Source organism: Equus asinus, chromosome 12, assembly GCF_041296235.1.
Source record: "Equus asinus isolate D_3611 breed Donkey chromosome 12, EquAss-T2T_v2, whole genome shotgun sequence".
In the NCBI taxonomy this organism is placed as follows: domain Eukaryota; kingdom Metazoa; phylum Chordata; class Mammalia; order Perissodactyla; family Equidae; genus Equus; species Equus asinus.
In genome coordinates, this window is record NC_091801.1 from 72060932 (window position 1) to 72082733 (window position 21802).

Sequence of the window (21802 nt, forward strand, 5' to 3'; positions counted from 1 at the left end):
TCATGATCCAGGGCACTTTCCAGTCTGTTAGCTCAGGGTGACATCCCAGCTGCCCCGTAAGGTGTCCAGGTATCCGGGCATCACCAGACCCGCCCTGTTGGTGAGGAAAGCAAGGCCTGGAGAGCCCGTGGCTTCAGATTACACATCTCGGGGTGGCAGCCCTTTCCCTTCTGCCATATCTCTCTCACCTGTTGAATTTGACTCTTAGATCAGCTGTTCTCGAACTGGATCTAACGTTAGAATCACCTGAGGAATTTTAAAAATCTTGCTGCCGGGACCGACCTGCAAAGATGCTGACTTAATTGTCAGGAGCAGGGGGGTAGGGAGGCGTTATAGCATCTCGGCAGGTGATTCTGCTATGCAGCAACGCTGAGAACCACCGTCTTAGATCTTCCCTGTAACAGGGATGTTGGGAGCCGACATGAAACCAGGAATCCTCAAACTCGATCTTAGACCGTAGTGCCAGCCTTCCTAAAGCAAACCTGGGCTTAACTGTACGCCCTTCTGCTCAGACTCATGGCAGCTCATGTCCCAGAAGAACTGCTGTGCTGATAGAGGAAGCTGGGGAGCAAGGGAGATGGGAGCAGTCCCCAGAGCCATCATGTGTTGTGTGCTGGGCACTGTCCTCAGCACCTTACATATGTTAACTCATCCAAATCCCGATCCACACACTAGCACTATCTCTGATATCATCCCATTTCACAGATGAGAAGACTGTCCATGGAGTAGATCAGTAACTTGCTCAAGCTGGAGGGGCAGAGCTGAGATTTGAAGAGAGCGAGCTGGCTTCTGCAGGATGATCTGGGAACCATGGCACACTGCTTCCTACATGGCTGGGAATTTGCTCTCCCCAGTGGATCTTTCATGGTGATGCTGGGGCATAGCTCATCTGTCACTCTGCTGCTCAGGAGCCTCTGTGCCTCCCCAGCGCATCTGTAGGAGGAAGGCAGACTTCTTAGCACAGCACATGAGGGATGCCCTTTACAGCTGACCGCTGGCAGGCCGTCCCTCCATATTCCATGTTACACAAGCTGTTACTGCTCCTCTTTCTTGCCTAGTGAACTCCTATCTTCAATACCCAGCTCAGCTATCCTCTTCTCTAACTCATGCAGGAAAAGCCAGTGACGCCTGCCTTCCTCTTTGTTCCCAGAGCTCTTGGTCCCTCCATCTGTGACCACATAGATCACAGCCTTTTCTGCAGTATCCTCCAGTGAATCATGCGTTCCTCTAGGAATGGGCTCTGCCTTACTCCTGTTTGTTCTCCTCCCCTCAGCGTCTATAGCAGTGTTTTCGGTGGATGGCCACCTCTCACACGTAGGATGACCTCCTTTACCTTAGATTCCACAGTAGTTCAGGCACAGTAACACGTTCTCTTTATCTTCCATCAGAGGGTTCTTCCTCTCTAATGGATGCTTTCCTTCAAGGTGCCTGGGGCTCCAGATTGCATCATGGACATTTACTGTGTGTTCCTCAGCCGGGCTGTGATTTTGGAGGAGTCCCGAGCTCCCTGGAGGTTTGCCTCTCCAGCCTTGGGCTCTCTGCATTCTTCAACACCTCAGGGTCCAGAAGGAAAAGAGCAAAGCTAGCCAGCTCTGGGAACGGCCCGGGTGAAGAGAGGTGGGCGTCTCGCTTAGTGTTGGGCTTGATTCCTGAACTGAGCTGCCCCGGGTGAGGCGAGGCAGAGGCGGGAGGAGTGGATTCTTGGTGACCAGAAGTGAAATATGTGTGTTTCCTCATATGCTCTTGTGGAAATGCCAGCAGCTGCTCACCAAGGAGTATAGCGAGGCCCTCTGAGGACAGGCCCCCAGGGTCCGAAGAGGGTGGGCACACGGGGAGCCACCAGCCTGCCGTGGCACTTTTGAGACCTGGCTGCTGTAGAGTGAAGAGGACAGGAAAGTTAAGTTTAAAAAACCCTGGGTGAATTCTAGGAATTTATCCTACAGAAATGTGTGCATGGGTTCGGATGACGTGCAGTGCATTGTCTCAACGTTGTTTGAAATAGCAAACGATGAGACACGATCAATCAATTGATTGATTGATTGATTGACACACAATGCCTGGTTTTTAATCCAATAATAGATTACCGGATGTGTAAAGATACAGAAGAGTGTGGCCTAAACTTAGGGGAAAAAGCAGTCAATAGAAAACAGAATAGAATTAAGATTCCAGAGCTAAACTCACACTTGTGTCATCAATTTATTTATTTTTTTATTAAATAGACTATATTTTTTTTAGAGCAGTTTTAGGTTCACAGAACAATTGAATGGAAAGTACACAGAGTTCCCATACAGCCCCTGTCCCCACATATGCCCAGCCTCCCCTACTATCAATGTCCTGCACAGGAGGGGTATGTTTGTTACAACTGACGAATCTACCTTGGCACATCGTTACCACCCCAATCCATAATTTACATTAGGATCCACTCTTGGTGGTGGACATTCTGTGATACGTGTCTAATGACACGTTTCCACCTTCATAGTATCATAGTTTCACTGATCTAAGAATCCTCTGTGTTCCACCTGTTCATTTCTTCTGATGAAACAGGATTTAAATGCTCCTCAATTGTTGATTGGTTGACAAAATTGTGATACATCCATAAAATGTCTGCACAGTATTGACAGTACAGCTGTTAGAGAGAACCAGTGGCTTTATGAAGTGATATGGAACAATCTTGAAGCTATATCAGCTATCAAAAAGCAACATCCACCTTAACGATCTTGATTTTAAAAAAGAAGGGCATAGACCGTGTAGGGAGTGTGCCAACAGCTAACTAACACTAACACACAGCCACCTCTCCCAAATCAGCTCCCTGTACTTCCTGCATCCACACTTAACACATTCTGTTGTTCCTGCCTCTTTGCTGACCTGGAAGCCCAGGGGACAGAGCGCTCCAAGAGGGCAGGACCTGGGCTGTCCATTTGCAGCCAGATGGCCGGGCACATCCTAGCCTTCCCATCGGTATGTGTGAAGGCGTGAACGAATGAAGAGAGTGGGGAGTTTCTCTCCACAACTTCCTTCTGCCTGCTACTCCTCAAATGCAGGAGGCTGGAGCAGAAGCCCCAGATGTCCCTTCTCCCCCTCCTGGGTACTGTCTTTCCCCTCCCCTCCCTTGAGTTTCTATGCTGTGCAAGGCTTCCTCATTATTCCCCAGATTACAGAGACACAGGACATGGGGGAGATGCTTGAAATGGACCTTTGATAGGATATGATGTAGCTGACATTGGCGGTTAAGTCAGGCAGATCTGACTTAATTGATTAATTTAGTTGTACTGGCCTAGCAAGGCAGCGGTTGGGATCAGACTCCCCATCTAACAGCGTGCTGGTGAGTCAGACCCATGGGGTTTGAGTCCAGGCTCTGGCCGGGCTGCCTGTGTGACCTTGGCCATGTGACTTAACCTTGCTGAATCTCCATTTCCTGATCTGTAAAAGGAGGCTAAAAATGCTCCTCTTGAGGTTGTCGTGAGGATTAGAGGTAATCACATAAGTGCGAGTGCCCTTTGAGGAAAGACGAAGGTGACAGTGCTTGTTGTGGAGGGAGACAAGCGAGGAGGGCCTCCCGTGGCTCTCAGGTGCTCCTCCTTCCTGGGGGTGGAAATCCCAACTTCAAGTCAGAATAGGTTCTAATTCAGCTCTTACTCTTTTATTCAGCGCACTGCTCTTGGCCACCCAGGGCTTTCAACTTAAGCAAATAAATAATCCTGCTCCGCTGGGCTCTGTGTTCTGCAGCCAGCCATATGTTTGAGGTTGATAGAGATCCTTATCCAGCGGGTAATATTACCCAGCAAGGGATGACATTTCTTATCAGAGGCCCTGCGGAATCAGAGATAGCGGGTCCTTTCTTTTTACCGGCAGCCAGGCCTCAATGTGCAGGGGTGGCAGGGAGGGCAAGAGGGGCGGACCAGGGCCCGGGAGTGGGCAGCTTGCACTGCAGTGGGCATCAGTCTGCCCTCATCTCTTAAGACAGCTGCTCTCAATACCCTGTCTTGTCAGAAGAAGGTCACTGTGAGATTTCTGCATAAGATTGAGGCAGGGCAGGGCAGGAAAGTGTGAATGAGGAAGGAGGCGGGGAGTGCCATGATGCTGGACCAGAATGGGGTGGAGGCAGAGCGCTTGCCTCTGTGGGGCCTTGCGCTGGTACAGAGAGGCAGGTGGCCCCCTGCTACAGCACCAAGGTGGAGGGCATCTGTGCTGTGGCTCTGCAGAGCGGAGGCAGCTGAGGCCAGAGTCTCGGCTGTGGGAATGGTGAGGTGCTGGGTAACCTCGACGTCCCCTTCCAGGTCCCCCTGTCCTTTTCCACCCTGCCCTGTGCCCAGGAGGCCGACCTGTGTGGGTGCACCAGGATGGATGCCACATGGGGCTCCTGTGCCCCTGGCTCTGTTTGGGAGGCACTGGCAGGATGGGAGGGCAGGGAAGGAGTGAGGGCAGGGCATTTATTCTTCTGCTTCCTCCCTGCTGGGTTCTTGATTGATACAGCTAAAGTCTACACAGAGGCCCCTGCGTTGGAATCCTGATTCGGGCACGCACTTGCTGCGTGCTATCAAGCAAGTTGTTCAACCTCTTTGCACCTCGGTTTCTTCCTCTCTGGTATGGAGGTGACACCATTTTTCTTGACGTCTCTCACCACTTGCCTCTGGGGCTCACTGATTTCTGGGCCTCTCTTTTGCCCTGAGATCCTGGAGGAGGGTGCACTGCTGGGTCCCCGAGGGCCCGTCTGAGGCCAGAGCTCACTGTACGTGAAACCCAGTGTGGGCAGAGGAGGTCAGACTTGACCACCTGATGCTGGGGACACGTGCTCAGTGCTCTCCCCTTCCTGATTTTTGGGAAGTCCTGCCCTGTCCAGCCCTGCTCTCAAGTAGTAATCTTGCTGTCATCAGAAACGGAAGGAGAAGCGGTTTCTCCCTCTCCCTGGACCCCTTCCAGCCAGTGGTTCTGCCTCTGCTTCCTTCCTGTTGGCCCTACTTCTTGTTTCCTCCCATCCCCCCTGCCTCTCCAGGCCCTCACGTTGGGGGTGTTGAGTTTTTCCCTCCCTCACCTCTCTTTCTGATGGCCAAGTCGAAATTCTGACAGCACCGCTCTGACCGTGTGCCTGTCCAGCAGTCAGTCATTCAGACCTCTTAGCATGGCATTTAAGGCCCACCTCATCGTGACCCGGCCCTGTGGTTCCATGCTGGTCACCTTTGAACCTTCCTGTGGAGTGTCAGTCCTGGTAAGCAAGTCTCACTTTTGAACCTGCCATTGTCTTCCATTGACTTTCATGCTTCGATCTCATCGTTTCTCCTTTGGTTGTCTGAGGGGTGCGTGGGCTCTAGCCACAGACAGGGCTGAGTTCCCCGCCTAGCTCCACCAGCTGCTGGCTCTGTGACCCTGGGCAAATCACTTCACCACTCTGAGCCTCAGTGTCCTCAACTGTGACATGGGCTAGCTCCTGCGCCAGGGTTCTTGTGAGAAGCACAGTCTCAAGGCTCCTACTGGGGCGAGGCTCGTGGCAGGTCCTCTGTGAGTGGGGGCTTCTGTCTCTAACTGGCTGCCCCTCTGATTATCCAAATGCCACCTGTGCTCAAGGTCCATCCCATCCTTTGCCTTTCCTCTGGGTTCTTCTGCTGGAAGTCATCTTCCTCTGTTTGAAAGGCTCAGAGTGCCTCACGTCTGGACAGCGGGAATGGACTGCTTCTCTTTCTGCCTCTGTCTGACCTTCCAGCATCACATGGATTCCTTTAGGGCATGGACTGTGGTGTATGGTTCTCAGCTTGGCCACAGGACCCATTGATCTGGTGATTGAGAAGTTGACCCCAAGGGAATAGAAGAGCATCATTTGTTCTGTCATTGAATCAAATTTGATTGAGGGCACATGATATGTTAGGTGTGTGCTTGGCACGGGAGTTACAAGGAGGTGTGAGATGGAGACTGTCCTCACGGAGCTGGTCCTTCAGGGAGAAGGTCATCCAGCTGTGTGTGCCAGGCGCAGACAGCAGCCCTAGAAAGATGTGGGCCCCTACCCGTAGGTAGCTCAGAATCTGATGTGGGTTGTAGGGGTTTGGGGGGCATTCTATGACCAAGGAAAAGATGCCTCCCTTCAGATTGATGCCCCCATCCCTTCAGATCAGAGAGGATGGCGTTTCCTCTCAAGATGCCACTAGTGACCTTATCAGGTGAAGTTCCGAGGTCACCAGCACCTCTCTGTGTAGACCTATACAAAGCCTTGTTAGGTAAAGTCCACCAAGAGAGATGTTCTAGAATGTTCCAAGCTGGCTGATCATGATGGTGCCTTGAACACTCATGATAGCTTGTCCATGGCCAGGAAAGTGGGTGAGAACCAGCCAGCTGACCATCTCAGCCAACTTGTGGATCTTCTCCTCATGAGCCTCAGGCATCTGGGGCTGCAGTGGACATTATTTTCCCTCCACCACTAACACTCTTATCCAAGTCACCCTCATCTCCTGCCTAGATTACAGCAACAGCTTCCAAATTCCACTCCCTGGATCCAGTCTTGCCTCTCTGCAATCCTTTCTCCACTCAGCAGCCAGCGTGATCTTTCTGAAGTGGTAATCAAATTGTGCTGCCCCGACAAACATACCCAGGCCTTTCCATTTCTGCTCTTGGGATAAAAACCAGTATCTGCTGGACTTTGTGTGGATTGACCCAGCTGTCTTTCTTCACTCATTATTCTTCATCCACACTGACCTCTGCCAAGTGATACAAAGCTATCCCCTTCCCTCCCACCTCAGGGCCTTTGCACGTGTTATTTCTGTGTTTGGAATGCTCATTCCCTCCATTTTTTGATGGTGAGTGCTTTCTTACCCTTCAGCTGTCCCCTTATTTTTCTCCCACTGCATTCTGCTTTTCCTTCATAGCATGATCTAGAATGATACATTTATTTGTGTTTGCTTCACATCCGTTGGTCCTAGATGGACTGGAGGCAGTGGATTTATGAAACAGGAAGGGGTGAGGTCAGTTTGCTAGCTGGCTTTGAAGCAGACCAGAGGTTCTTTAGGATGATGATAATGCTCCTGATTAATTATCATAATGAGTCTCCTTTTGTCCTCACTGTCAGTATAGTGCTCCAAGCACAGGGGACTTGTCGGGCGACCAGGAGGACTGGAGTGGGCAGTCTGGGGCAGCCGGTCGGTATCTCCATGTGCCCAACTGGTTCGGTCCTTGCACTTGACAGGTCCCTCTGATCTTCTCGCATACAATGGATTGCAGGAAAAAAGAAACTTCCTGGCCTGACTGATACCAATTTGAAGGAAGCAGCTGCCTTTGCTGGGAGCAAGGAAACAAAATCCAACGAGAGTGATAACCTCTCACCAATCTGTGTTAATTGAGGAACTGTGGGTGTGGGAACAGAGTGGTATTAACCAATAGGAGAAGAGCCCAGGTTTGGGGCTTCCTGGGTTTTAGAGGTTCCATCAGTTTCTACGAAGTGAGTGATGCCCTCTGTCCCCCAGTTTCTTTGTAGTGGCAAAGTGGAGTTCACTGGACGTTTCCCCCAGTCAAAAGTAGATGACCTGTGCTGAAGATGAAGCTAAAGAGAATCTTGGAAAGAACTCGACAGTTCTTTGGACATCACCATGTGAGGGAAACTGAGGCCCAGAGAGGTGAAGCATGGTCCAAGGCCACACAGCCAGTTGGAGGTAAAGCCATGTCCTGGAACCAACCGTGGTTTCCTCCCCCCTTTTTCAGTAGATGGTCCATGCTGCCATCTTTGTTCCTGTCCCCTGTTGACAGAAGCATCGACGGTCCCCTTCAGCCATTCTGGTTGACCTCATGCTCTAGACTTATTCCTCAATGGCTTCAGTGTGGCTGGTAGCTTCTTGTCACATCCTTTATGCACCCATTGGTTTAACTGGACAGGCTCTGATGGCAGGTCTCATTTATTTTGCTAATTGTGTGATCCATGATGGTAAATTGTCACTGTGGGCTGGGGGTGTTGGGTCCAGGTTTGCAGGGCTACATGGCACAGAGTGGGGGAAATGCAGTGTGATGGTTACGTTTATGTGTCAGCGTTAGGCAATGGTCTGTGTGTGTGTGCATGTGTACTGGGCTTCAGTTTCTCTGTCGGTAAAATGGAAATAATATTAATACCTGCTTCATGGGTGGCAATAAAGACTGAATGGGACAGAAAATGTAAAGCGCTTAATACACTGCCTGGCATGGTGCTCCCAACAAGTAATGTTGGTTACTGGAAGCTGCATACTTGTCTGCAAGCCACGTTGGTGCATGAATCAGTTATCTATTTGCTGTACAACAAACCACCCCAAAACTTAGTGGCTTAAAACAAGGACAGGTTGCTTTTCTCATAGTCTTGTAGGGTGGCTGAGTCCTGCCGGGTGGTTCTTCAGCTCTGCTTGGAGTCATTTGGAGTCAGCGTGTGGCCGCATTCATGGGGAGCTCTGCTGAGGCTGCATGGCCAAGGTGGCTTCATTTACACACCTGGTGCCTCAGCTGGGGCGACTGGAGTGGCTGGGTCTCTCTTTTTCCATGAGGTCTTGTCATCAGTAGTCTAGCCCAATCTTCCTTACAGTATGGCAGCTGGGTCCCAAGTGCCTAAAATGAAAGCTGCCTGGCCTACCCCTGGCTGGGCACAGAACTAGCACAGCATCACTTCCATCGCATCCTATTGGCCAGGCAGTCACAGGCCAGCCCAGATTCAAGGGCAGGAGAAGTCGATGCTGTCTCTCAATGAGAGAAACAACACGCATGCACAGAAATGGGAGAAATTCTTGGAGGAAACAGCACTGGACACAGTGTATCCCAGGGTGCGGTTGCTTTTGAAGTTTATGACTCTCAGTCTCTACTCTGTTTAGCCTCTTGGGTTATCTGTTATAATGTGGTGAGTACAGACAGGAACTCTGGAGCCAGCCTGTCTTGTTCCAAATCCTGCCTTTGCCACTAACTAGCTGTGTGAAGCAAGTTTCTCATTCTTTCCATGCCTCAGGTTCTTCATCAGGAAAATGGGGATAATATTAGTGCTAGAGTAGAGTGTGTGTGAAGATTAATTGAAATATATATGTATGTGGGCACATATGCCTGCATGTGTATATGTGTGCATGCGTACATATGTATACGTGAACAGAAGTGCATATATAGATACATGTGTATATACCGAAGTCTGTCTGTGTTTGTGTGTATACATGTGAATTCATGTGTATATATATTGTGGGTATATACACATATATGTTTAAATATATATATATGAAATTTAAGACATAGCTCATAAGGCTATTTCCCTGTTTATATATAAGTTTGCAGCCTGCAGAGAAGTTGCAGCCTGCCTTGTCCTGGACTTGGTCCCAGTGTCTTCCAGAGAATTTTAAAGTTGGACCCAAGTGCTGGCGTGCAGCTGGGTCTTGAACTGAGGCCTTCAGAGGCCAGCGCCTGATACCTCCTCTACCACAGGAGCGGCTCCCAAGCCGGCCCTTGGGAAGTATCAGAAGTATCAGTGGGTCCTGGTAAAATAGGGATTATTCTTGGGTCCCACCCCAGGCCTGCTGAAACCAAGAAGTAGACCTGGAATCTGAACTTTTAACCAACTGCTCTGGGTGATTTTGCTGGAGACGACACCATGCTGCTTCTGCTCCTGGCTGCTCTCCCAGCCGCCTGTGCTGCCTCCAGCAGTGCCATCTTCACTCTCCAGTTAACATGGTTTCCTTTCTCCTTCCAGAAAAACCTAATGCATTCTTCTCACGCACAGCCAGGGTCTCAGAGGGGCGCAAAGCGCATATTCCTATTTGGATTTTCAGTCTGATTTCGCTTTCCCACATCACCGAGAAAGATGTGCTGTCCTTGCCTCACCTTTCCAGGCTGAGCTGAGGCCGGGTTTAGCTCCAGGTGGCCCAACCACCCTGGGCCTCCCTCCTTTCCGTAATGAGCTTCCCCCAAGTTACAGCTTTTGGGCGATGTGACCCATTGCTTTGTTACTACTCTGTGTCTTCCCACTAATTAAAAAACAACGGCCGTTTGTTGAGCATCTATGCTATATACATATATTGCTCTAATTATTACCCTGCAGGAAAGATATTATTATCCTGAAGCTGAGAGATAATGAATAATTTACAAAAGGGCACGGAGCCAGCATTCACGCCCTTGTCTACCTACCTGGAAAACCCTTTCTCTTTCCTGTACCAGAGGTGAGATATGTAAGATTTCTTTTCAAGGCCATAGGTCCTAAATACTTCTTTTTAACATGTGTGAATAAAATCTTGCAGAGAAATTGTTTCCAATTTAAAATGTCCAGACTGTCCTTGGGGTTACAGATGTATTCTGGAAAGTCGAGCTGCCCAGTCTCTGGCCGCGTTGGAAGGCACATAATAAGACGTGAGCCCAGCCGGGCGCGGTTGCGGGGAATGGCGCTGCTCCCTGCCTTTCTCTGTTCAGTCTTTCCGTTGTAAACACGTTTTCTTCCCCGCGCTTTGGCATGCATCATGATTTACCTTCTAGGTTGTCAGGCCTTGTAGAAAGGGATTCCGATCTTGGCATTAAATCGCCCCATTTGTGTGTGCAGGGCCTTGCCATTGCAGAGCACTTTCCAAACCTTCGTGGGTCCTCACAGCTTCCTGGGGAGAATACCCGCCTTGAAGATGAGGAAAACAAAGGCTCATGTGGTGGAATCATCAGGTCCAGGCGCTAGTCTTATCACAGCCACCAGGAGTCCTTCTGTTTAACAGATTGTTACTGAGAGTGCGTGAAGCGCAGTCCAGGCTACATTCAAATTATGGGAAGAGACCTCTGCCCGCTTGGTGAGCTGGCGCTCCCCTCTGCGAGTATTGCAGAACATCTGACCACTCAGTGCGTTGATGTGTTTACCTGACCGGCTTCCCCACGAAACAAGGAGCTCTCTTTGCCTCATCTGCCGGTGTTCTTCAGTGACTAACCCAATCCCTCGCTTGCGATGGGCTCTTTGTAAGGATGCATTGGATAAATGAATAAATAGCAACTCCACTTTACCCGTCAAACCACTTTGGGCATATTGAACTCCTGCCTGGGCACCAGTTGTACTTCATTTCTTATTACAAAGCACTAAGTACCTCTTCCAGAAAAATCTGCAAATCCAGACAAATGAAAGGAAGAAGCTAGAAACACTTCTGTTATCACTCAGCGGTGACTCATTAAAAGAACTGACACATACTCACACATATATATATATATACACTCATCATAGTATGCTAGTATACACATTAGTTTGTACATGGCTATTTTAGTAAACACATGATTAATTCCTTCCCAGGTCAATGTGCACACTTCCCTCGCCATTTGATTGCTCAGACACCCAGCTTCACCATTGTTCAGACATAAGTGGCAGAGCCCCTCCAGTTTTTCTTAATGTCTGGGACAGACAGTTACGAGTCAACTTTTGCACCATAATAAACAATGCTTCAGTGACTGTTCTCGGATTAAATCTTTGTGACTATATTTTCCTATTTTATTGGGATATATTCCCATGAGGTAGAATGGCTGAAGCAAGGGCTGTTTAGGCTATTTAGGTTGCCACGTTCCCCTTCGGGAAGTTTGGAACAGTTTCTCCTTCCACCACCGTATCTGAGACCACCATGGCCCTGTGCCCTCTGCAGCAGGAACTGAGGTAAATGTGCCTTTTCCAGCCTCTTCTCTTTGGCCTGTGACACAGCACCAGATGCATGGCTGTTCTTGGCCTGCACGGCCCTTCTTCAGAGGCCCTCCCTCACCGTGTGCTGTGTAATGCTCCTATTGTTTCCCCTTCCAGCCCGTAGTTTCTGTAACACACGTCTCGAATCAATTAAATCGTGATTTGTGGTGTTTGGAGCTGAGCCTGCATGGGTCTGGTTCCCTGTTGTGTCCTGGCAGCCAGCATGGTATTTCATAATGCTCAGAAGCACAGGCTGAAGTCAGAAAGACCTGGATTTACCATGGTTCTGCCCCTTTGCTCACCCAGGTCTTCTCTTTCTCATCTGAGTATTGGGAGTTATTATGTTGCCTGCCTCGCACAATGATGGGGATGTTTAAATGAGACATGGTGCGTGAAGAGCACAGCACACTTTAACGTATGGTAAATCCTTAACTATTGCTGGCTGCAGTGTGGTTCGTGGGTAGGTTGTGAGTGCTTACTACATTCCGGGCACTGTTCTAAGTGGTTTGCATCAGGGGCTGGCCCGGTGGCCCAGCAGTTAAGTGTGCATGTTCTGCTTCAGTGGCCCGGGGTTCGCCGGTTCGGATCCCGGGTACGGACATGGCACCGCTTGTCAAGCCATGCTGTGGTAGGTGTCCCACATGTGAAGAAGAGGAAGATGGGCATGGATGTTAGCTCAGGGCCAGTCTTCCTCAGCAAAAAGAGGAGGATTGGCAGCAGATGTTAGCTCAGGGCTAATCTTCCTCAAAAAAGAAAAAATAAAATAAAATAAGTGGTTTGCATCAGAGATCTGCAAACTGCGGCTCAAGGGCCATATCACGCCCACTGCCTGTTTTTGTACAGCTAGGAATGGTTTTCACGTTCCTAAATGGTTGGAAAAGAACTCAAAAGAAGAATCATATTTCATGATACATGAAAATTACATGAAATGGGATTTCAGTGTCCATAAATAAAGTTTTATTGGAGCACAGCATGCCCTTTCTTTTATATATTGTCCATGGTTTCTGTTACACTATGATGGCGGAGATGAGTAGCTGCGACAGAGCTCTTCTGATCCACCACACCAAAATATTAACTATCTGGCCCTTTCCAGGAAGAGTTTGAGGACCCTTGGGTTACATGTGTGAGCTCATCTAATCCTGCGTAGTGCAGGCGGGGACTGTCACCATCCCCTTGTACACGCGGGCAAGTGAGGTACAGACAGGTTAAGAAATTGCCTCAAGTCACACACAGCTTGTAAGTGGTAGAGCTGGGGTTTGGTTTCTAGGGCTGGGGCTCCCAGTGGTTCCACCATAGGGTGAGGTTCTTGGTCTTCGCAGGTGAGGGATATGAAGCAGAAAGGTGAAGTCCTGCATTCGTGAGTGGTAGAATCAGGACTTAGAACCAGGTCCGCTGGACCTCAGAGTTCTTGGCCTTCCTCTTGTAACAGGTTCTTTCTACCCCTCCAGTCTTCTAGCATCACAAGCTAAACACAGAACCAAACACACAGAGGCCTTTGATATGTCCTTAAAATTGCAGGCACTTGAAAGCATCGAGATATATCCACAAGACCAGAGTCACTTATGGGTTTTTCTACCCTAAATGTTTGTGGAATGAATGACTACATCTGGTGACTAGCTCCTGGCTCTTCAGAGTTTAGACTCCGAGACAGGTCAGGGACTTCTGGGAAAGCAGCAAACCCAGGAACTTCTCATGGGAAGGGGACCTAGGAGGACGCCAATTATCCTTCCAGGGTGGCTGGGCGTTCTTCGGCCACAATGCCACACGCCTCTTCAGTTAAAATTCCACTGAAAGAATACTGCTGTCTTCTCTTTGCATCACAATTGTCTTTACTTCTGTTGATTCTGAATGTTTCTTTCTTTAAACAGTTTTGTTGAGATACAACTCACACATGATACAATTTACCAATCTTAGAACGTTTTCACCACCTCAGAAAGAAAGTCTGTGTCCTTTAGTTGGCATTTCCCAATTCCCCTTGCACCCCCAGTCTTAAGCAACCTATAATCTACTTTCTGTTGCTATGCACATTTCATGTAAATGGAATCATACAATATGTGGTCTTTCATGACTGATTTCTTTCACTTAGTGTGATGTTTTCAAGGTTCGTCCACTGTGTGTCATGTATCTATATTTCAGTCATTTCTGTGCCTGAATAATGTTCCATTGCATGGATATGATGAATTTTATTTGCTCATTCATCAGTTGGTGGACATCGGGTTGTTTCCATCTTTTGGTTATTATGAATAACGCTGCTCTGAATGCTTGTATACAAAGTTTTGTGTGGATCTAAGTTTTCATTTTTCTTGTTCTTTTAATTGTTTTATTGAGGTCATATTGGCTTATAACATAGTGCAGTATGTTTTCATTTTTCTTGAGTATATACACCTAGGAGTGGAATTTCTGGGTACTATTGTTACTCTATGTGTACCCTTTTGAGAAACTGCCAGACTGTTTTCCCAGGTCCCTACACTGGTTTTCATTCCCACTTAGAGCTGCCTGTGCTTGCTCATCACTCCTGCTCATCTTTAAACATAACAGATGCCATTTATATGAATTTTTAGAGCACACAGAATTAATCAATGGCGCTAGACGTCAGCACAGTGGTTGCCCCTGGGAGGAGTGCAGAGACGACTGGGAAAGGTGCGGGGCACTTTCTGGGTGAGGGAGACGTTTTGTGTCTTGGTGGTTTAGTGTGTCTTGGATCTGCATTAGTCAAACTCACCAAACAGCTCATTTAAGATCTGGACATTTCACTGTGTGTTAATTATGCCTAAAATTAAAAAAAAAAGTACAAGTGAAAAAAACATAGGTGGAGGGGGAAAAATAAAAAAATATAAATTATCTCATGACATGACTTATCTTACCCACCTTCTCCTGGACAGAGGGCCTGTGCCTGGCAGGCAAGGCCAAGTGTGAAAAAAAGGCTCTTAATTGATGTGATTAACTGCTTCTCAATAGGGACCCTCATTAACACCAGGAGGGAGGAAAGAAGGTTATTTTTCACTCTCCCAACTAAGGGATGGCGCTAGAAGGGCTGGTCCTGGCAGGGGGGGGAGGGGCAGTGGGAAGTCCTGTTCCAGACCCTTTGGCACAGTAGAGCTGCATTTCCCATCAGCATTAAGATGCTTTTTTTGTCGAGGGGGCGGTCATTTTCTCAATTGCTACAAAACCTATTCTCCATTTTCATCTATGGGGAAGAAGAAACCAACCCGATTCCTTTCTTTTTCTTTTGGCATATTTTTCAAGGCCAAATCATCCACCAGAACATGGCATTAAGATAGAACATTCTTTAGCCCATCCTAGTGGCTGATGAACAGATGACGGGAAACAAACAAAACAGAAGTTAAGGGTTTAATCTCTTCCCCCTTGGAATCTGCCGAGAAATTTATGAATTGGCATAAGTTCACAGAAGATTAGGTTTGGGCAAGCATCACTAATTACCTAAAAAAAAGTCAATATTGGGGCCCGCCCAGTGGCATAGTGGTTAAGTTCGTGCTCTCAGCTTCTGTGGCCTGGGGTTTGCTGCAGTTTGCTTGGTTCAGATCCTAGGCGTGAACCTAGCACCGCTCATCAAGCCACGTTGTGGTGGCATCCCACATAAAATAGAGGAAGATTGGCACAGATGTTAGCTCAGCGACAATCTTCCTCAAGCAAAAAGAGGAAGGTTGACAGCAGATGTTAGCTCAAGGCCAATCTTCCTCATACACACATGCACACACAAAATCAGTACTATAAAATTTTTTATAAAATTGTATCATTTTATTGGTAGGCTAGAAAAAAGTATCTTTGGATAGAAAAAAGCCTACAAGTATAAACAATACCATCATTTTTAGAAGGATGTTATTACATGTGTGTTGTCTTTTCTTATTCCTTCTCTGTGATTTATTTTTTCCACTGACCATTTATTGCTTGTGAATTAAATTGCTTGTTAAGGAAGTTTTTGGTTCTCCCATTGATTGAATTGATCACTTTCCTCTGGCTCCCCTCTCTCTAGAGCAGACTCTCCCCTCCCCGCTGTGTTTACAGCTTATGAACTTCAAGGCAGCATTGCATAAGGCATTGAACATGAGCTTTGGAAGTCTGCAGGTCAGGGTTGGATCTTGTAGGTTCTAGGGCAAATCACAGATCTTGTCTGTGGCTTGGTTTCCTCATCAGAAGGATGGACTGATAATACTCTTCCGGATGGATTGATGTGAAACCTGCATGGGAAAACCCCAGCACAGTGCTTGGCCCTTTGTATCAGATCGCTCCTTTTTTTCTAACCTCCTTTTAGCCTGGTACCTTGGAAACCAACACTCAGCTTTATAATCGAGATGACTTCTAACAGCTGGGCGGTATCTCTAATCTTTGCAGAAGCTTAAATACACCTGCACATAATGTTGGGGGTGTGTGTGTGTGTGCACACACAAGCATGTGTGCAACACTTTTGTGTGTGTGGCTCAAGATGAAACAACACCTCTCCTGTGGATGAGTTAAGACCGCTCACTGCTGGCGCTGGAATCGATCACAAGGCAAAGGTAGAATGAATTGCAGCGAACACCTGGGTGACGGTGCTATTTATATTCCTTCCTGCAGTACCGTCCCTGGCAGTGGTGGCTTCGGGCTTCAAGCCGTGTGCCCAAAATGATGGAAAGGTTCTCTTCCTGCAAATCACGGTAGTAAGTGCAGCCCCAGGCCGGGGTGTGGGGAGGGCCCCAGCAGAGGGTGAGTCAGGGTTTGCAAACTATGTTTACTCTGGTGGAACATGCAGGGTGCACATGGCAGAAGTGATTTGCACACATGCAAAACAGGAGCCACGTGCTGTCCTCTCTGTTTCGCCTCCCCCTCCCTCGTCACCTTTGTCACCCTCCTCCGGCCCCCAGCAGTGCCTCCCCTAGCCCCTTTTCGCAGCTTCTTTTTAGGGCAGTGGTTTTCAAACGTCAGTTTGCAAATGATCACCTGGGAAACTTGCTAAAATGCAGATTCCTGGGCTCCTCCGTCAGATTTTCTAATTCAGCGGCTCTGAGACGGGGGCCTGAGAAATGGCATTTTCACCAAACATCTCAAATATGTCCATTTGACCAGGAAGGCACCATCAGCATGCCTGAGACCTCTCAGTATTTTGAGGGCCCACAAACAAATCTGAGAACTGACATACCGATTTTTAGTTTCAAAATAGGAAAAGAAAGGTGCAAAATTGAAATAGTGATACCTCTGTATATAACTTTACATCAGTTTGTCAAATGCAGCTCAACTTCTGCTGTTACATGGGAATTCGTTTTCATGTAGGATCTGGATAAGTTTGCTATATTTGACATGCTGTATGTCAGGCCTCCAAAAGCCTTGAAAAAGCACTCACCCCATGGACCATGCTCTGAGAAGTAAAGCCCTAGATGATTTTCGATCCGGAAGCACCCTTAGAAATGTTCTTCTTTAATGGCCAGGTTTTACTGTAAGGAAAACCGAGGCCTAGAGAGAGAATGACTCACCCAAGGTCACACAGCAAGTTCCTAAAGAGGCCAGACTAGGGCGCAGTTTTTACAACTTGTGTGCCTGTGCCCAGTGTGCACTGACTTGTTGCGTCCCTGTTGGCAGTTCTGCATCTCTCTTTCGCTGTGGCTTTTCTCCCCTGTGGGACCCGTGTCCTCAGGCCAGTGTGTCACCCAGTGTCAAGCCCTGAGGGGAGGGGAGGAAGGCAGTGGGGGTCTCAGGCATTGCATCCTACAAGGCCAGTCTTCAGCTTCATCCCCTGCACAGGGAGAAGGGCTGAGTCACTCACTTGAAGCTGAAGCATGAAAAGCTGGCTCACTTCTCAGCACCCATTGAGCACCAACTGTGTGCCAGGCATTGTGCACAGTGGGGGTAGCAGGGAATAAACCCAAGGTAGCCTCTGCCCTCAGGGAACTTACATTTATTCATTCATCCATTCATCCAGCAAATATCTGCTGAGCACCCTACTATGTGCCTGGCACTCTGAACAGGCAGATATGAAGCTTAGATTCTAGTCAGGGAGACAGGTAGTAAGCAAGATGGCAGATCCGTATGCAATTAAGACTTTTCAGGTAGTTCCAAGTACAAGGAGAAAAATAAAAGAAGATCATGAGAAAGGAGAGTGGCCGGGTGTAGGGCATGCCCTGTGGCAGGGTCCGCTGACTCCAGTGCTGGGTGGCCTTTCTCCCTGCACACAGACAGCGGCAGCATCAGCAGGCCACCTAACCAAGGAGGCTGAGTGACGCATTGGAGAGTAGATAGTCTCTGGGTTTAGAAACTTGTGGCCTCTCTGAGCTCCAGTGTCCTTATAGTCGGATGCTCATGTTAATTTCCTAGCTGGCATTGCTTGATTCTGTGCTAGGAACGATTTGAAGTGCTTTATGTGCATTATCTCCCTTAGTTGTGCCAGCATCACGAAGAGGTTAGTATCCTGCCAGTTTACAGATGGGGAAACTGAGGCACAGGAAGGTAAGTAACTTGCTCACCATCACAAGCCTCAGGATTATGAAACCAGGACACACAACCAGGCAGCTTGCCTCCAGAACCCTCCTGCTTAACCACTGTGCCTTACGGCCTCTGCTGCCTTCCTTTCCTGACGTAAAGAAGTCCCTGTGACAGTGGGAGGAGAGCGCAGGCTCTGGAGTCAGGCCCATTCCTTACTGTCTGGGTGCCTCAACCTCTTTGTGCCCCAAATTTCTCATTGGGAAAGTGGGAATAAGGATCCTTACCTCACAGGGTTGTTGAAAGAGCCAGAGGCATTGGTAATATTTTAAGGTGTTTGGTACTCAGTATATGTTTTTAAACATTTCAGAATAAATTCTTGCTAGTGGAAGGAATGAACAGTAAATTCCATGTGCCTTGAAAAGTGATGCACCTAGGGCTTTCATTTTTTCTGACTCTGCCTTCTGGAGATTAGAATTGCCCTCCCTTGCCTGCTGTGACTAGTTCTGGCCAACAGTAGTGAGCAGAAGGGATGTTTCTGGCCGTCTCATTGAAATGCTAGTGAGAGACCCTCCAGAGGTCTTCCTCTCTTCTGCCGACTGCTATAACTTTTGAAAGAGTTTACTGAGTTCTTTCTCTCCTCCATTCTGAGGGCTGCCCCCAGGCTGATCTCCCCATGAACTTCTCTTATCTGCTGCATTACTTTCTGAGGTCTTCATCCTCTTTTTCCCAGCATAGATGCCTCTGCCTGGCTTTCAAGGTCCTCAAAATTCTGGCCCTAACATACCCTCCCAGGACTTGCAGATGTTTTCTTTCTGTTCTGGCCTCAAGGGGCTCCTTTTTGGCCACTGAGCATGCAGACCCCTTCCCGGCTCCAGGCCTAGATCACGGGCCTCCCTCTTGGATGCTCCCCCGCTCCACCCCATCCCATGGCCATCCTTCAAATCGGACTCTCAGAGGACTTCTCTCCGCAGCCCACCGTGACCTACCTACCATGACCTGCCCTCCTGCACCCAGACCACGCAGGGCCCACACACGATCAGTCTTTGTCTTGCTCTGTTATCTTCGACTTCATTCCTCCGTGCTTATCTAACATTCCTCATGTTGGAGTCTTGACTCCCTAACTAGGTTCCATAATCAAGGAATGGCCTCGGTGTTGCAATTCTTCACTGCCGTGTCTTAGTGATAACAGGCCCCTGAGAAATAAGGTTTTAAAGCATTAGTTGGATTGGTGGTACAGGGCTAGGGAATCGAAGGGGAAAACCAAAGCAAAGGCCCTCTCCCTCTCTTTCATTGTCCAGTCGTTCCAGCTCTCCCTTCTCCCAGGCCAGACCTGCCTTCCATGGCTAGCACAGTCCAAGCGTTTATGCCCACTCCCTGAAACATTATGCTTTGAATCCAAAGGTAACTGTTGAAGCAGCCCAGCTCAAACCACTGCTGCTGTAAACTCTGGAATAGGAGAAGCGCAGGATGTGCAGGCTGGATGAGCCAGGCAGCAAATCTGCTCTAGGAAGCAGAGGGTGCTTCCCAGGGGAACTGATGTTTAAGTGGAGCCGAGAAGGAAGTGTGGGAATTAGCCTGATGGAAAGACAGAGGCATGCTCAGCGGAGTTCACAGCCTGCATTAAGGCCTGGGGGGCTCGAGAGCTTGACCAGGGGTGAGCAGGCATGGCCAGGGAGGTAAATATTATTCTAAAGAATGCCCGAATCCCAGAGCTGTAATCCACCCAAGTACAGAGCCGTAACTCGAGCTTCCCCTCCTGCATATCCCCTGTCTCTCCGTTCCTCCGGTGTGTGCATATATTTTATAGAGATGCCTTCTCAATGGATGTTGGATTTTTTAATGCAGTTTTTCATGCAAACATTCCCATTTGTTATTCCTCTGTTTTTCCTTCTTTTCTGGAGGCCTTAGGCTGCCACTCCCCCTCCACCCCCCCACTTTCTCATTGTCCCATCCGCCACTCCACTCCTCATGGCTGCCTACTTGAAAGAGATCTCTTTATAAGCAGAAAACCTCTTTAAAAAGGTGTGAGTGCCCATGAATGGACGGATCTCATAGGGGGAAAGTATAGCATCAGGGAAGTTGGGAAAAGTCCACCTTCCCTGGGAGTCAAAATGATGCTCACCAAACAGTGTGACCGTGGCATTCCACTCCCAGTAAGTTACCAAAAATTAGAATAACAGGTTTTGGAGTTTATTCTAAGAGTTTGTGGGGAGGCTGGCACATGCCTCCATTGCTGGTGGCAGCATAAACTAGTGACAAATAAAAATGGCAAGTAATAGGATATATTGGAGTATATGAGGAAGCCATTTGGTGTAAACCTAATTCGGCCTGACCTTGTCTTTCCAAAAGGGCCTGACCTTGGCCGTGGAACATGCATTGTATATCTGCTTAGACATTCCCTATGGCAAGAACAAAGGCCCTTGAGATAAAGGTGCAACTTCCCTCCCCCTCCCAACATTGGCATTTCCTTAAGGATTAAGCATCTTTCCTTAGGCTAGGAACTGATTGCTGCGCTCGCCTGTGACCACCCAGCTCAAGACAATAGACTTGCCTCCTGCTGCGCCTGCTGAGATAGCAGACCCACTACCTGCTGTGTCCATCAAGCGCTGTGCAGACAGGGCAATCTGTGACTATTGTGGGAGGGACATTTCAATCACATGTGAAACATCCTGTTTGGGGGTATATAACCACTCTGTATACCTCACTTCTTTGGTGCACTTTCTTTCTTCGGGAAGAAAGGCCCCAGGCCATGGTCCTCAGATTTTAGCTCAGAGTAAACTCTCCCAAATTTTCACTTATAGATTGGTTATGAATTATTTTCGTCGACACTAGTCTTTTGGAAAACTTATTTGTCAGGAGTTATCAAAGCATCACTTGGAGCTTGTATCCCTGTTTGGGGAATGTATTTCAAAGACTCGTTCCAGGAGAAGAGAAGATAGTGGTGGGCAGGAAGGGGTTTTTTGAAGCCAGGTGTATTTAGGGGAACAACTTGAAGCAAAATGGTGCCCAGGGACACATGGTACTTCGACAACACTGAATCTTTCCCGGACACCTGAGGGATCATGATGGAGAAGAGGTGGCCACCTTAAGGAGAGCAGTGACAATCTGTGATGTGGTGATCGCATACAGCATTGTGTCCTTCCTGGGATTATGGAAGGTTATAGAGAGAGATCAGCTCTTTGTTGGAAATATGAAGATTTTGCCTACTTGGGGTCATAGGAGTATGATAATTTCTTCTTCTCTTCTTCTCTTCTGTCTTCTAATCTCTTCTCTTTTTGGTAACCTTCCTTATACAGTTAAAAAAATGATTCATTACCAGAGAAGAAAAGAAAAAGGAATATATATGTGGGTTGGTAGGGCCTCGTGTACCCCTGGGACTGGTGTTGCGGGGAGCCTGCTCTCAGACATGTCCCAGGATGTCATAGGCGCTCCAGGGTGAAGGAGGGGGTGCTGCAGCCAGGTATGAGGACCTGTATGCCTCACCCAGCGAGATGAGCTGCTGAGCCCCCAGCACAGTGTCTTATACAAGCTCAGCTCTGTGAGGGACGTGCCTTCTTCCCCCAAATAGTCATCATTGTGCTTTTCGTCCTTCCCCTGTCATGTTTCATTGAAACCTCATCATAATGGTGCCAGATGGGTCATGTAATAATGCCCATTTCACAGACAAGAAGGCTGAATCCTTAGTTGACATGGAGGAAGCCTCTGTTGTATTCACACTCAGGCCATCTGCACACATCCCCTTGGATGCTCACACAGCAACTCTGCAGGGCCGCCCTTCGTATCTGC

General features: G+C 48.3%; 1 long non-coding RNA gene across 7 annotated transcripts in view; it reads left to right on the forward strand.

Annotated features, from left to right (window-relative positions):
- Positions 1-21802, forward strand: part of LOC106824820 (uncharacterized) — a 454906-nt gene that overhangs the window by 205864 nt on the left and 227240 nt on the right. For all 7 annotated transcript variants that reach the window (XR_011493359.1, XR_011493365.1, XR_011493361.1 and 4 more), the window contains exon 7: positions 7446-7631. This is a non-coding gene — a long non-coding RNA (uncharacterized lncRNA). The remainder of the gene's footprint in view (positions 1-7445; positions 7632-21802) is intronic.